The following is an 18,187-nucleotide window of genomic DNA, read 5'->3' on the forward strand; positions in this document are numbered from 1 at the left end:
TTTTTCCCATTATATTATTTGTGTTTTCCGTTATTTTTCCTGCAGAATGTTGCCACTTGTAAAGATAAAATATTGTTTGTGTGTGCAAAACTAGTAATAACGATGAAATAAAATCCAACATTGTTTTAACCCATAACAAAACCAGCAAAATTATACTCAGCTTTTAAGAAATAAGGAGTCTTAATTGGAGGGTGGTTGTTAAATTGACTAGACTTCAATAAGCCAAAAACAAATTGAGATCAGTTGCATGAAAATATAGTATTGTATGAATATTGGAACTTCTGACATTTTTATACAGGATTTTTTGTTCTGACAGATCAAGTTTTAATATCGTCATTAAAAGTATATTTTGTAAATGAAAGGACCCTTCAAGTCCACGGTCATAACAGGTCTTTTATTAATGCTTACATTGGCATGTGATACTGAAATGAAAACAAATCAGCTGTTTTGATATTCAGTGTGAATATTTTGATCACAAGCGTTCACTTTAACCCGGCATATCATACTATGTACACATGCAACCATGATGTAAATATGTAAATAATATTTAATTTTTAATTCTAATTCTTTATTTATGTAAATATTTATATAAATACCAAATTTCTTGTATATTTTCATTGTTCACTCATTTGTGGTTTTCCTACCTGTCTTTTTCTCTGCACTTGCTTGTTGCATGTTGCTGCTGTTAGCTGTGAAATGTCCCCACGGTGGGATAAATGAAGTTTTATCTGATCTTCATTAAATGTTTGCCTTGTGATGTAAATTTTAAAAGTAGATGACAATTACTCATATTTAAATGTAATTTATGAGAGAAAAGAAGATGACGAGGACAAACCAACCAATTAATGAACAAACTTTGTGGTAGATGAGAGCATTGAGTCTCAAAAGACTCGCATCACCCCAACATGAAAAAACAGTATGGATTATGGGTAACGGAAAGATCTGTTGGCATGACAAGCGTAGTATTAGTGTAATACACCGTGCACCATAGCAGGAAGCTAACAAAGGCAAGCCAGGGGCCAACAACATACAAGCACAAGTCTCCATATCACAAGGCATTATTGATTCATCTGCATACATACCACATACACATAGGAATCACAGAAATATGCAATCACAGAGCTCGTGTACGCACAGGATGATTTAAATTTGATCCCGAACGCTGTAAAAATGAGCAGCAGTAGCACCGCAGGCATCAGTGAAAGCCTCACTCTATAAGCGCGGTGTGATTTTCAACACCATCACGATAGTTAAAAGGAACTCATAGTCTCAAGAGTATGCCTATATGATCCTTCCTCATTCTGTTTTCCCATGATGCCACTTTATCTTTTGCCGGTGGCTCCTGTGTATATGTTCCCCCTGCTGCAGATAATCCAGAATGTACAGCGGATGTAATTAATTTTGCACATTAATCAGTCACACACGCGCACACACATATGAATGTACATAATGTGCAAATTCACAGGCTCTTCTTTGTCTTGCTTGCCCTCTCCACTCGTCTCCCCCCTCCTCCTATTCTCCACTCATCTACCGACTCCGTGAGATGCTGCCTTAATTGAGACCCCCTGATGAAAAAAATAGTGCTGTCACGTAGACGAGTGTGGATTACATTCTAAACAATCAAGGAGCTTTTGGAAGAAAAAGCTCCCAAGGGGCCCACCTCATCCCATCTAATGCAATTTCTTCGAAGCTCAAGCCACAAATAAATAAATAAATAAACTCCTCCTACATGGCGTAATTAATTTAGAACAGTGAAAATGAAATTAAGGCAGCATCGAAGGCAACATGGAGGGGGCGCAGTTTACATTGAGATGATGAAAAGAAGATGGGAGGGTATGGGAGGTTTCATGTACAAGGGCGTGTGATCATGTAGGTATAAGGATGTACGCATGGAGAGAGTGAGGTCTAACAGACAACTCATTTAGATTGGATAGAGAGAGTGCCTCTAATAAACCCCTTTCACACAACAGAAACAGAAATACCTACAATACACCACAATATGAACTGTACTACTTTGCAGAGGAATTGCATAACAATATAAACACATATTAGTAATAGAAGATTAATGGAACATTTCTTTCTGTTTGGGCATGTAACTACATATGTTAATGTCAGTGAGTGACAACAACAGTGTCACAGGCTCTTGACACACATGAAATTGCATACAGTATAATGTGTAGAGGCAACCTCTATCATCCAACCTTTATGAATGGATCAATTTTTCCCCCATTAGCAGCTTTCTTTGTCAAGTTAGCCCTTCAGTTTCACCCTTTGAGAAATTTTTATAGAAGCAGCTCCAAGAATCAAATGTCAAGCTACGACACAAATTCTATTCAACTATTCGTTGTGCAGTTTTTCTACATCCTCATGTTGAAACAGCATTTTTAAACCAAAACTGGTTGAATGGGAAAAGATGTAAAAGCTGTAAAGAGCATTGTGCATTCATATTTACTGAAGCATGACAATTGTAAAAGTAGTTAATATAGCCCAATCTTATTTCAAACAAATCACTTCCAGTCAGAAGCAAGAATTACTGCTCCACATTTGTAATATATGTACATCAAACCACAGCAGATAAATAGTTATGATTGGCTCTACCTAATCGAAGCATAGTGGGAATCAGTTTGGATGGGAGCAGAAGACTTTTAAAGATGCCGTCTTCATTTTAATATTAAAGACGTAAGGTGTTGAGTAATACCCAAAAGCGTTTTTGCAGAAAATTGTGATTCTACAGTAAAGCTGACCCTTGACTCTTGGTATATAAAATGCCATTGCTTTATCATTTTACCATACGGATTTGAGAGATATTTTCTACTAATTAGTGTTCCTGAATGAAATACTTGTTTTATGTCTTCACAGTGACCTTAACCTCTAAATTCATTTTCTAATCCTTTGCTTTTAGCATAGGTAGGCCAATTAAAATAACTACCAATTAGTTAAGGATGCATTGTTTGATAGTTTTTTTTTTTAGCATCAAAGAGCAAAAATTGCATAATTAACTATATATATATATATATATATATATATATATAGTAATTCAAGTGGTCTGTGAGGGTGTATGTGACCTCTGTATCTATTTCTGCCTGTGTTTTAAGGCTGTAAAAATAACCTGTAATGCAGACTTTGGCTAATCGCAAGTGATTTCAGGTAGAGGGTTAAATGATAGACACCAATGGTTGACCTCATGATTCCTGTGGTCACCAATTATGTAGAGTCTGAGTTGCTGGTTTGAAATAAGCAGGTTGAGATTTACTGCTGGTTGGTCCATGTAACCAGCAGTAAGTCAGACTTGTTCCTGGTGAGGGTTGGACTCTACCAGGGTTTCCTTTCGTCATCACCTCTGTTCATAACTTTCATGGACAGAATTTCTAGGTGCAGACAGGTGGTTGAGGGGGTTGAGTTCAGTGGCGGGAGGATCTTGTCTCTGCTTTTTGCAGATGATGTGGTCTTCTTAGCTTCATCAAGCATCAACCTCCAGCTCTCACTGGGGCAGTTCGCAGTTGAGTGTGAAGCAGCTGGGATGAGGATCAGCACCTCCAAGTCTGAGACGACGGTCCTCAGCTGGAAAAGTGCCCACTCAGGGTCGGAGGGGAAGTCCTACCTCAGGTGGAGGAGCTTAAGAATCTTGGATCTTGTTCATGAGTATGGGTAGGATGGAGTGGGAGATTGACAGGTGGATCAGGGTGGCGTTTGCAGTGATGCAGGTATGAAGCCAATCCGTTGTGGTGAAGAGGGAGCTAAACTGAAAGGCGAAGCTGTTGATTTACTAGCCAATCTATTTTCCGACCCTCACCTATGGTCATGAGCTCTGGGTAATGACTGAAAGAAAAAGGTCACGAGTACAAGCGACCAAAACAAGTTTCCTCCACAGGGTGGCCAGGCTCAGCCTTAGAGATAGGGTGAGGAGCTCGGACATCTGGGAGGGGCTCAGAGTAGAGGCGCTGCTCCTCCATGTTGAGAGGAGCCAGTTGAGAAGGTTTGGGAATCTAGTGAGGATGCCTCCTGGACGCCTCCCTGGGTAGGTGTTTCGGGCATGCCCAACTGGGAGGAGACCTTTGGGCCGCCCCAGGACATGCTGGAGGGACTAAATCTCTCAGCTGATGGAAGTGGCTGGGAAGAGGGCTGTCTGGGCTTCTCTTCTGAGGTTGCTGCCCCTGTGACCCAGCAGAAGATAAGCAGAAGACGACGAGTACAAGGTTGAGATTTGTCACAATGTTGATTGTTTGGAGCCAGAAGTGGCCAAATTTGGACAAAAGGGGTGGAACTATGGGAGTCCAGGAGGTCAAAGGTGAACTTCACTGAGCATTGCAGAAGTACAGAAAGTCATTTTAAAGTCTTCTTAGTGCTAACTTTTAACCACAAATAAACCGACAGTCTGATTATTACATAGACCTGTCGATCAAAAAGTGACATGGACTCATATTCATCCTGAGGTCCAATTAACGGAGGAATTTTCTAAAGGTGGACTGCAACATCACTTATTAGAGGATTCAAATAGAATGGAGGAAACTGGAAACACTCATGGAAAAAAAACTGATCCAGTATCCTTAAAGCAAAGTTCAGTACAAGTCTATGGGAGCTAGGCTTTCCGGAGCCAAACACCAGTGACCATCAGATGTACTACAAGCTTAAGATACTTCTACATTTGCTTAATTTTCAGTCAAGGTCATTAATATATGTATACAATTAACAGCTGTAATTACCAATCAGATTCCATCAAATGCAACCTGGATGCAATTCAGCTGCACAACTCAGTGTATGGAAATGGAGTGTTGGGAAACCGGCTTCACCTTTCACCCCTCATTCAATCTCTGCACCACTCATTGTCCACAGAATAGGTCCTCCCACTGAGGAAGTGTATGCACAGAGCTTTCCATGAAGCCGGTGCCTTGACACTCTGCAGAGGATAGCTGGGCTATGACAAGCCTATGTTTAAATGCAGCTCACACGTGTATATGACGACATTCTACTTGTGAACTAAAAGCTGCATGGACACAGATGAACAGATGCATGTTGGTTTAATACTTCGTGTTAGAATAGAACACCCACCAACATCCACCTCAGTATTTTCAGTTTAACTCATAAAGACCCAAACATCCACCGATGAACAAAATTGTCTTCTGATCAAAAATGTTTAATACCTGTTGATCCACTAATTCTATTAATCCATGTAAATAACTGGTGTAAAATACAGTTTGTCATCTTTTCATGGTCATCAGATATGACCCATTTGGACGTTCAGAGGCTCCGTAGTGAACGTGGAAACACTGTCATCTTCTACAACATTGATTCATCAGTAAAACTCATGGAGTTGGATCAATGACAGTGGATGGAGACACTTGGTTTATGTTCAGTTAATGATAGATTTCACTAAAGTCACATTTTTGATATAATAACCCTCAACTTCAATCTGAGCTTTAATGAACATCTACATGATCAGAACATTAAAAACAGGAAAATATCTGATTTTCATTGAAAAAATGCCAAACACAGAGGTTAATATTACAATAACTGCTGATAAATCACTTAAGAAAGGTTAAATATAGAGAAAAAATCATTTGGGAACTTACATAAAAGTGGGTCTTTATGGGTTAATATGAGACTATGATAGATCACATTAGACACATTAAAATTACTGGCTAATATCTCTGGCACAAAAAACATAAACCATTAAATTCAGGAAACTGACTGGCACAGTACTTACAATCAATATCTAATATCAAATCTAATGGGGGATCATCACAGCAGTCTCAGCTCTTGTCATAAGCACCTTTGTATCCTATTGTACATGACTTCAATCTTTCCCACCACACTAGTACACTTTGTAACTGAGCCGGTGTTTATTCATTTAGCGTGCTCTGTGCTCACCACATCTCTCCTATTCATCTAACTAGTTCAAGTCTAAAAATCCTCTCTTCCTCCGCCTGCATTAACCAAAATTGTCTTCTTTGTTCATACTGTGCTCATTCGTTGAAGTACTGTAAATGGTGTGATCTGAGGGACTGCCTCTATTATGCTTTCTCGATTACCTCCAGGAAACCACTCCAGCAGAGTCACCACCAAACAAAAAACTATGTTATTTTGTATAAATGGTAAATCTGATGTTAGTTTCCTCCTGAATGACTCTTTATTCAACCGAGCCACATCTCGCTGTCATCCCCACAGAGAAAAACTGAACTAATGTGCGACTTCTGCCATTGAGTAAGGTAGATGTGGTCCTTGTGATGAAATAAGAAACAAAACCTACTAAATATTAAGTTTGGATATGATTAGAATTAAGCGTAGAATGTGTGTGCATTACGGAGAATTATGACTTATTTGTCTTAATTGCTTGACGCTTTACAGACAAATCGCTGCTGAAGTTGAAGTTGTTTGTTCTCTGAAAGCATTAATGTCGGTTGTCAAGTTGTGGTAGCAGCTATTATTGGTGATTTGATTTTTCATTGTCACATTTTCATTTCCCGAGACGTTCACAGCTGGCAACCGCAGAGCTGCAGCTAAGTTAATTTTCACTTGCTTATTAGAATGCTTCCTTACTGTCATTTAATAAAAGCAATCCGCCTCAGAGCCGTGTTTTACAGTGTCGTGGCTTAGCCCTTAATTCTCCACATGACGTCTGCTTGCCTTTCATACAAGACTGCGTATCAGCGTCAGCATCGTGCCGAAAGCCCTTGCCCATGATTTTCCATTTGATTTAACACAGCTGATTGATGGTGTTGGCCTAAACGAGAGGGAAATGAAAAATGCATTCATATTTCTTTGGGCTATCAGGAAAAAACAGACAAATACGCCATCATCTCTTTGTACATCATACGAGAAGCCCTCACTTAAACGTCGGCACACATGATCCGTCTGCTTCTCCGTATCACACACACCTACATATGTTGCTGCTGCCTTTTAACGGATGGTGTGAGAGGAGGGCCTCATTTGCCAAAGTGTCGGCGCTGGACCGATTGCAGCGGGTTGATGAATGGCTGATCGAGGCTCGGCAGGGGTGCAGAGGAAACAATTAGTGCCATGTTGATCTCTCCTCTTCTCCTCCGCCCTGCATCCATTCCTCATCCCCTTTTCTCTCTCTCCAATTTTCACCAGTGTTCAACCAGTCAATCATTTTCAATCCCATCCGTTTGGCCATGTTCGCCGTTCGTCTCCCTCTCTCTTTCTCCTTCATCCCTTCTTTCTCTCGCTTTCTCTCTCTCAATGAATTTGCACCTTATCACCATTAGTACTAATATGCATCTTGAGGGAAGAGAGGGAACGGCATAAATGAATAAAGATGGAAATGGGGAACAGGCGGATGGGGCTTGGCGGGCGGACAATGAAGTGCCTCGTCCCTGTGATGCCAACATCGTTAATGTTGGTGGAGGGAAAAGGAGAGATAGAGCATGAACAGGTAGAGAAGAAAAAAATCACTGAATTAGAAAATAAAGCACAGATGAACAGGTATGATTGTTTCGGTAGGTGTGGCATCCGTGCATGTGTGTTCGAGGGTATATATTCTATGCAGGACATAATGTATAAAGTGTGTCTGTCCCACAATGAGGTCAGGCTGATGAATGGCCCCTCCTTCCTAAAGTGCTCGGCTGGACCAATCTGTTTTTGTCACCTTAACCGTTCAGCGGACAACAAAGGGTGTGTGCATCAAGCGTATCCACACATGATTTCACCTTGTGTTTATCACCGCATACAAACATAGACTGTGTGTGTGTGTAGAAAAGCATTAATAATTATAAATAATAACAGATGCATGTCATGTGTATGTGCATGAACTTTTGTGGACAACAGTCCCAGCAGGTGTCAGAGGATCCTGCTTTGTAGATACAGAGCTCAGGCAGATAAAATGCTCATACCGAGTCACTGATCATCACTACAAATAGGTCATGACATAAACAGGTTAAAGGGGGAGGCAGAAAGCAGAGGAGATGGTCCCCTGACTGAAAATGTAAAAGTCTGATCTCAGCAGGAGGAAGTCAGCAGCTATTCATCTCCATGTATGTTCTCTGTGTCTAGGTAAACAATAAAACCAAACTAAAACGTGCTCTGTCTCACTTAAGTGAAACTGATTTTTTGTTTCCACTCGAATAAAACACCAAAACCTAGAGACACAAAACGTACAATCTTGTCATTGCATTGCTTCCAATAACGTATATTCTGAAGTATTACATCAGAAAAGGTTGAAAGACACACCCTCCAAGAGGAACATTTGACGTTGCATCATGAGTTTGATCCTGGAGTTTTCTGGGATATTTCTATAAATCCCTTAAAACATGCCTGGGAGAAGCAACAGGTACTGTGGATTTACGAGGAGATCAAATTATCCCTTGGTCTCATACATGAATAAAACATTACAGCTGTTTTAGAAGAGATGCTCTACTTCTCTGTTTATCATGTGTCATGCGGAAAGTTGTCTATACCACAACCTTCTGAATAAGGAAGCCACTGGAATGAACTTTTCACGTTAACCCTGTAAAGCCTGAACCGTTAAATCATTGACAGAAAATTCCAGTTCTTTGAAACTGGAGCCTTTATTGATCCTTCTGAACAACCATGTATGAGTTTCAATTTTGTATCATATTTGATACATCAGGTCTCAGTGCTCAAATATTATTATTTTTGAACAAACAAAAACATAATATAACACAAACATGTCTAACAAATTGGTAATTCCTTTTCAAAATTGGCAAAGTTCTGCCTCCTTCCTCATTAATGACAGTCTTGTAGTGTCACTGGAAAGGCCTCTGGTGAATGAATTCCTCCCCCCTGGTGGATTATCTGTGTTTTGCATGTATCTAATTGTATACATCAGGTTTTGCAAGAAAAAAAATATCACACTGCTCACGTAGAGGGATTCAAAACTCATGCATCAAATATGATACGTTTGGTGTTACAGGGTTAAAAGTCACATAAATAACTAAGATTAGTGATTTGATTGTCTTTTTCACCTGTTATTTTTTTTTGCCCATTGCACTGGTAAAAGCCAAACCAGTATTTTATTTGAACACATACAGGACATCAAATGAAGGAGGACAAATGGACATCAGACTTGAATATGTACCACCAGGACACCACTTGGTAAACTACATGCAGTAACACATTTTCTATATCACACAATCCTAAAATTCAATAATATAAGATCCTCCACATCATACATACACAATCACCTGTCATGAGTCCCCAAATCTGAACCATGACAGGCTTTCAATAAAAACAGAACAATATTTGGCAATTTTTTTTATTGTCATTAGAGACTTTTTAACAGGCACAGCAAGGCCAACTCAGTAAAACTACCACGGTCCAACCCTATGTAGACTGCAGATTACACTGGGTTACAAAAAAATGTTTTTTGCAAGTTGTCTAAGTTTTTTCAACTGAATTAGGACCATTTTGCACCGCTAAATCCAAAAATGACATCCGTTTTTCTCAATCAGGTCAGGTTTCTTTGCTAATTTGATTTTGAAAAATTTGATCTTCTCACAAAATATAATAATTAATACCAAAATAAGATTGGTAAGCACACTTTGTGAAACTTGTGACTTGATTCCTGTTAGGTACAATGGTGTATTCACCGCAGATGTAGCAGAATACATCAGGCTTATTTTTGCAGGATCTTCTAGTCGAAGCCATTTCATTCACCTGGAATATTAAAAAAACCATTAATCATAAATTGGCAAAAGTAAAATCTTCAGAACTCGTTTATTGCAAGAAATATGAAAGAATTTTGTATCATATGATGTGAAAATGCCCATAAATGTAAGCAAAAATGTTAAAAAGCCAATATGTAGCATAGTTCAGAAAGTTGACCTGACTGAGCAAAAATAATGTGATTTTTGGATTCAGTACACCAAAATTATCCTAAATCAGCTCAAAAAACTTTAACAATAAATTTGTGGTTGACCAGTGTAATATATGAAGTTAGTGTTGCTCTGAAGCCACAGATCCTGGATAATTAACTATCAACTAACCATTGCCCCACAACCCTCCAGATTTCCAAAATTCTATTTTTTGTTAATTTCACTTCTTCTTAATTACAAATCTATTCATCTTGACTGTGTGTGTGTGTGTGTGTGTGTGTGTATGTATATATATATATATATATATATATATATATATATATATATATATATATATATATATATATATATATATATATATATCTATCTATCTATCTATCTATCTATCTATCTATCTATCTATCTATCTATCTATCTATCTATCTATCTATATATATATATATATATATATATATATATATATATATATATATATATATATATATATATATACACACACATACAGGGTGGGGAAGCAAAATTTACAATATTTTGAGGCAGGGATTGAAAGACAGTGTATGACCAATTAGTTTATTGAAAGTCATGAGAATTTATTTGCCACAAGAAAATTTACATAATAGAAAATGGTTTTATTCTATGTGTCCTCCTTCTTTCTCAATAACTGCCTTTACACGCTTCCTGAAACTTGTGCAAGTTTTCCTCAAATATTCAGGTGACAACTTCTCCCATTCTTCTTTAATAGTATCTTCCAGACTTTCTCGTAATAGTTTTGCTCATAGTCATTCTCTTCTTTCCATTATAAACAGTCTTTATGGACACTCCAACTATTTTTGAAATCTCCTTTGGTGTGACGAGTGCATTCAGCAAATCACACACTCTTTGACGTTTGCTTTCCTGATTACTCATATGGGCAAAAGTTTCTGAAAAGGTATGGATAATAGTGTTAGGTATGATTATGACATCAATATATGTTTGGTTTCAAAACAATTGACTGCCTGCTGAGGAAAAAAAAAAAAAAAAGTTCATTGTAAATTTTGCTTCCCCACCCTGTGTGTGTGTGTGTGAGAATATATATATATATATATATATATATATATATATACATACATATATATATGTATGTGTGTGTGTGTCTGTGTGTGTGTGTGTGTGTGTATTCGTGTCACTGAGTTTGTCTTGCCACACCAATAAAGGGAAAAAAAGAGAAAAAAAACATCTAATGAAGAAGACCTATTTTATAGGCATGGAACACTAAAATACATTTAAATAAAAATCCCATTTCTCTTTTCTCTTTTTAGGCTTTGTAAACATGTGGCACAGGCCACTTTTCATATAAATAACACAGTACACAGGATACAAATTATCCTTGAGATTAAAGGTCAAATGAAAGAAAATCAAAGAAAAATGATGTGTAAATAGTGATGGAATTATGACAGCTCTGTTACTTTCATCCAGTGGTTTTAATTTACAAGTGAATGGAGACAATTATGCAAAATAGCTATGCAAATTAATTGCAGTTAGCTCAAATAATTGCAATAGGACGATTATGTAAGTATGACAGGTCTACCGCTGATGACACTATGCGGTCTAATTATAACAAAAGTACAGGTAAGGTGAAATACTTGACATCTAGTAGAACTGGAGATGAAAAGAAGCTATTTGAATTTATAAATGTGATTCATGCAAAGCCAGGGGATTTTACTCTATTTATGACATAAAATCTATTGTGACTTAGGCTAGAAATAAATAAATCAAATAAATACATGGTCAAAAAAGTAAAAAAAAATAGATTTTCTGGACTATTTCTATTTAATCAGATCTTACTGTCTTTATTCCAGTGGTCCCCGTCTTAGATTTATGAGAGTTTGTCCAGTGTTATACTTGGGTTAGCATGTCCTTCAGTTCAGACTGTCTCACCGGAAATTACTCTTAATAAGATCCTGCATCAAAGCCAACAATTTTGTGTGAAATTTGACTGAAAACACATATGAGCATGAATTCTATGCTTCCACTTTACAGCACCACACCGACATATTTCATATAGGAATGTCTGCTTTTAGGGAGTATATTTACCTCAGCTTTTAGTGGCTGTACCTTATGTATTTTTATGATAGTAAGAATATTGATCTTACAAAAATTAGAAAATGTTAATCTGGCATAATTACAAATAAAGGTATTTGTGATTTGCAGGATATTTCATTTAAAGGAGGGATACTTTGCTTTTTTTTAAATTAAATTTTGCATTTTAAATCATTTCCCTGAGGTCTACATCAACTGTAAATGCTAGGCTTGGGTCTGAAGTCTTCATTAATTCAACTCCACAGGTCCATCTTCAACCCTATTTCTGAGTAATGACACCAGAAAGGTGGTTTTGAGCGCTGGCCCTTTAAATGCAAATGAGCCACTTCAGACCCCACCCCCTCCGGGTTTTTGGCTGTACTACTCTGTCCTGTTCAACCAACAACTGAACATTTTAGGCAATCGGTGCAAAGTTTGGACATATTTTCCGTTTTTACTACAGCCACTGCTGCTGACAAACAATTATGGCGTACTCGGAGAAATATTCGTCGGAAGTCTTGACCCTATTTGTGCAAATGTCGTGACATAGTTATAAATCGTAACAAATTAAGAGGGAATTAAAACAGGTTGTAGAAATCCACTCAATTTTTGCCAAAAATGAATCTAAAGATAGCTTTGCAGCACCTGGAGGGTTCAAATTCAAACTATATGAACTATTGGGGTCCAAATACACAAATAAATGAACCAAAGACTAATAATAAAAGTGGGTTTAGCAAAATATGACCCCTTCAAAGTTGCATAATCTCACACTGATTCAGTAGATGTGGACATATCCTTGATTATTTTTAAAGTGTTGTGTAAATTAATAGTGGCGTGTGACTAAATAACAAAACTATCAGAAACCTTTGGGGAGGGAGGTGCTATGGTTCTCAGGTAGGCCTTTTAATCTCTGTTAAATGCAAGATACAAACAGAAACCGGTCGGGGCAGAGTGAATGAGAAAGATGGAGTCTGCCATAATGAGAATCAAGCTCTAAATCATTTCGCTCAGGTAGTTAATTCAGTGCAATTCACCACACTCTCACACTTATCTGAAGTGCTATAGAGGAATACAGCAGATCTAAAATGTCATTCTACTGACAAAATGAAACTGAGAGACAGGAGATTTAAAGAAAAAAAAAAGAAAAAAAAAAAAAAAAAACCTAAGTGAGAAGGTCAAGAAATCAAAAGGAAAAAATAACCGAGCTTTTAAATCAGACCCTCATTTATATGCCTTGGTCTTATTACATAAATTAGTTTTCATTTTTATCCTCTTGGCATCAATTCTATTGCATTACTTCAGTTAAATGTCAGTCAGACAGAAGGAGAGTTAGTTAGAAATCATTCAACATAATACATCAGTCAACTTCTGGCCTGTCTAGGCATCTCACAACAGTTGTTTGTTTGCTCTGCTGTCTGTTGTTGCAAATGCACAAGTGTGTTTTAATGAACTTTATTATTCAGTCTATTTGAAATGCATTTAATTATGTGAGCTACTCTAATCCCTCTAATACTTTTGGTTATTTACAGTATCATCTGGGACATTTTCATTTGTGTGTTTTAACCCTGTGTTCACTGGCTCATCATGTGTGAAAGAATAATATGTAACAGTGCTATAATATTGAATGTGACTTCCTTTTCTCTTGGTCATCTCTATGTAGTATAGTGTAGTGTGTATTATTGTTATGAAATGGATAAAGTTCATTTTTGTTTTTGATATGTGTATTATTGTTATGAAATGGAAAAAGTTTATTTTTGATATGTAGATTACTGCTAAGAAATGGATAGTTTATTTTGATTTATGTGTTATTGTTATGAAAGGATAGTTTATTTTTGTTTTTGATATGTGGATTATTGTAATGAAATGGACAGAGTTTATTTTTGTTTTTGAGGTGTGTATTATTACTGTTATGAAAGGGACAGAGTTTATTTTGATGTGAAATGCTGTTGCAAAATGTACAGTCTATCCTTGATATGTATAGCATTTTTGTGTTTTGTGCATAGCCAGAATTTAGTCTGATATATGTAGGATTTTTGAGTTATTTATGGGATCTGACATAGGAATTTAGGGTAGGTAGAAGGATGGGGTAAGGGGGCGGGAGATTATAAATTAAACTTCATCCCGCTCCTTTTCAGATGCTTTCCTTTCCTTTTATATAAATCTTTTTGTGGTTTGCTTTTAATGTAAAATTCGAAAAATAAAGAAACAAACAAAAGTAAATGTTTAGAAAAGTTTATAAAAGTTCAACACTCTGAAACCCAAAGGAATGTGTTTTATGTTGCATTTTTACCACAAACGTAGCTGTTTTAGCATCGATGCTGGGGTTTTTTTTTTTTATGTTTTATTCTTGTTTTACTGAATTTACTCTTTCTTTTCTGGTGACATGGGTCACTGTCTATTAAACAAACAAAAAAATTGCTCTCAGGGTACTGGAAAGGTGTTCAGTAAAAATCTCTGGCACATGTTCATGACCTGTACAAAGCCTGATCAGTCCTAGCTGATCTGATCCGTCCCCTGTGGTGTGAATTTTTGTTGTAACCATCAGGACGCAAATACAGTCAAGCATGATGCAGAACAAACGGGTTCGGAAGGTCATTTATTCCTACTGGTAACAGCCTTGTAAGTGACACCGTGTCATTTGGAATCACTAGTCAGTATTTGCTTTTGTTGGACGACTGATGTTTGGTTGCTGTTTATTTACTTCTGGCTGTAAATTAAACTGCTCCTTTAACATTTAACCTTGAAAATATATGGGGGATATCTCAGTATCAGGGCAAATGAAAAGAAGTTTTCCTGAGCAGAACAAAATATTTTCAGAGACAGTGATTTTACCGCAGAGAGGTGGCTTTAGTTATTTACCTATTAACACTGTTTTAATGGTGAAAGAGTCCTAAAGAGAGACCCAATTTCTTTTTTGTGTCTTGCATTGAAAACATATGGGAACCAGTGTTTTAACTAATATTTTGAACATCTATGGCAGGGTTTCTGCAGGTATCAGCAAATCTAATAACCTCCGCCAAGGAGGTTATGTTTTTGCCAGGGTTTGTTTGTCTGTTTGTTTGTCTGTCCGTTAGTGTGCAACATAACTCAAAAAGTTATGGACAGATTTTGAAGAAAATTTTCAGGGTTTGTTGGAAATGGGATAAGGAAGAAATGATTACATTTTGGTGGTGATCGGGGGTGGGGGGGCCCACGGGGGGGGGGGCACTGATCAGCCTTGGCGGAGGTCTGCGCTCTCCGAGTGCTTCTAGTTTAATGCTTTTCAATGCCACTTTAAGCAAATTTAATGCCCATGTCCTACTACAGATACAGTTTTATTGCAGTTTACCGTCAACAGACTTTTAACCAGGTTCTGAATAGTTCCTCCTCCTATCACTTCTGCTGAAACTTGCATTTTACCATTTTAGAGACATTTGCTAATATTCCCTCCACTCTTTCGCCTCAGCATGAGCACGCTCACAGTATGTTTCATTCCAAGCATCCGGTGTTGTGACTTTGTGTATCAGCCATATACAGTGGCCAATTAAAGGGTTCCGCCTGTCAATCATCACACTATACTTCCAATCAAAATTATTAAATGTTTATATAATCAAAATAAATTGTTAATCACAATGCTTTTTTTCCATCAAGTTATTTTTTTAATGCCTCTGGACATAGAATTTAATGCTTTTAATGCCATTTAAGGCCTTGTTTTGTACAAAATCTATTTAATGACTTTTAATGCTTTTTAATGACCTGCAAAAACCCTGTATGAACCAGTTTCAAGGTATATCAGTTTTTTGTTGTTGTTTTTTTCATGTATTGTATGTACTTCCCATGGCATTATATGAGGTCATTATATCAGGTTATATGTGGTTATTTCTTTATCTTAAATCTCTTCTTTTTTGTGCAAATCGCACCTAAAGAATCTGTATTATTATGTTGTATGAAGTCATCTATTTATATCTAAACAAGGCTCGAAGGACAAACCCTGATTTTGCATTTTTAATTTCACTCTTCCATTAAACATTGATGGCATTTGTACCTATTTGCATATCAGTGTTGGACATATTTTCTGTCAATTTGCGAGAGAAATCCTTCTGAAATCGTTGCGTTTTAAATACTTTTATGAAAATGAAGATTTCGAGATAAAGTTCAAGCCTTGGCAGCCCAGTACAGAGAGGCTTAAACTTATTTAATGTGAAAAATGCTGAATTTTACCTTTTGAAATGGCTGGAGTTATGTGTTCATTACTGAGAGAGCCACACAAGTGGATGTAGAAAAGCTCTCTGGACTCGTTCTGCCATTATGGTGAGCCCTCCTGGAAATGCAGAGAGGGAGAGAGGGGCTTCAATGAGCTCTTGTCAAGGTAATGTGTGTGGGAGTGTAGTGTGTATCTGTGTGTGTGTCAGTATAGGCCAACCAGTGAATGAGTGACTCAATGAGTGAGAGAGAATCAGAGTGATAGATAGACCGCAGGGAGAAAGTAATCTCGAGGTAATTTTTGTCAGTGTTAGAAAGATGCTCTACTTTTCTATTTGTGACTTTGTATTTCCATCATGTGTTTTATTATATGTTAACATACACATTTGATCTGTTTTGGGCATTATTTTCTTTTACTGCACATATTCTCAACTGACCACATGTCCCTCTGCATGCGTATCATTCTCAGTCTCTGTTATTTGTGTGTGTCCGATGCACACGCCTACTGTGGATACTGGGTGGGTTACTGACAGTGACAGAGAAGCAGGACACTGGGTAATGGAGTTTGTACGAGTCGAGAGTGCATCACACTGACAGATGCTACTCCCTTCGGACGCAGCGGGGGAGGAAGTGCTCATTCACTCTCATTGCCACCTCGTGGGAGGGCCTGGAGTACCGTTATGTGTGCACTCACATGACAGAGACAGGTTATACTGGTAGGTCACACAAATGCACACACTGGTACATAGAAACACAGATGGGTTACACACACATTTTATCATCTGCTACTTTAGCCTCAGATGTACAGTACACACATGCTTTTGCACACACTTAATCAAAACATGGGCTTCAATTTATTTCTTGGATGCTTAACTTAATTTTAGGAGCCACCTAAATTGTACACACAAAACATTTCACTTGTGTCTAGTGGTATCTACTAGAATTAGCCATCTGTGAAATGTCTCCCATAACCAGTGTTAACATCCTGTTTACTCTGGATAATCTTAAAATGGAATGACAAGAACATCCATAAACATATTACCTTCTTTTAGTCAATATAAACCATTTAGATTCTGTGCTATTTCAGACATATATTCTTTATTTAACGGTGCAAAATCCTCATTGACATCAGGATTTCTTTTCAAGTAAGCAGCAGAGACATAGTTATTATGACAAATAAAGACACCACAAGCCTATAACTTTAACACATACCAAAGAAATGAAATTCTATATCTAGTTATATACAATGAAAGACCAACATTATAAACATAAGAGTTCAAGAATGATTTCAGTGCAAAATATGATCAAGAGTATTATTTTCTTGGTTCTTCAAGATGGGTTTAAATTTCCCCAATGTAATGACTTTTTCAGCAGCAGAGACAGAATCCTCAACTTGCTATCATGAATTGCATACAGATAGCATGCCATTTTTAATTGGCATATTATCAGTATGTATTATAAGCTGTCCGCGTGTCAAATACCATGCGATTAGCAGGAGGGAGTTACGGATATGTAAACCGGAGATCTTGGCGTACATTGACACACGATCAAATGGCATTGAATAATACGCGAAAGGATGAAATGCGTACATATAGCATGCCAAATGCCATAAGAACTGGTGTGACATACAACGCACTTTCATGAGATCAGTCTGGAATCCTGGACAAACTTGATTCCACAAAAATTCTAAGCTTTGTCCACTACAGGTATTTTGCGAAACAGATAGTTACTTTCACATCCTCTTATAGACTGTTAAGTCACTCACATTTGATAGATTAAAACTGAGTTTTGTTAAGAATGGCTCCTAAGAAAAAGTGCAAATTATTATAAGCTATTTCCAGCTCAGTTAATTTTCTTGGTGTTGAATGGGTTATTACAGTCTGACATATTGTATGCAGTTCTTTCTTTCTCTTACATGCATCACATGGAGACAGAAAACAGAAAGCTTTGGTTGCAAAGGCATTGCCCCTATTCTGCATGTGTCATCCTTGCATTGTGTAATGAGCATGTACATGAAACAACTGCAAATATACAGTATACACTTTCCTTTATGTTTGGTTAGCATTAGCAATTTCAAGTTCATAGCTTAAATCAGTGTTTTTCAACATTGGGGTCACCTAGAATTCAAATGGGGTCACCTGTAATTGATAAAAAAA

The sequence above is a fragment of the Sphaeramia orbicularis genome, chromosome 11 (assembly GCF_902148855.1).
Source record: "Sphaeramia orbicularis chromosome 11, fSphaOr1.1, whole genome shotgun sequence".
NCBI classification, from domain to species: domain Eukaryota; kingdom Metazoa; phylum Chordata; class Actinopteri; order Kurtiformes; family Apogonidae; genus Sphaeramia; species Sphaeramia orbicularis.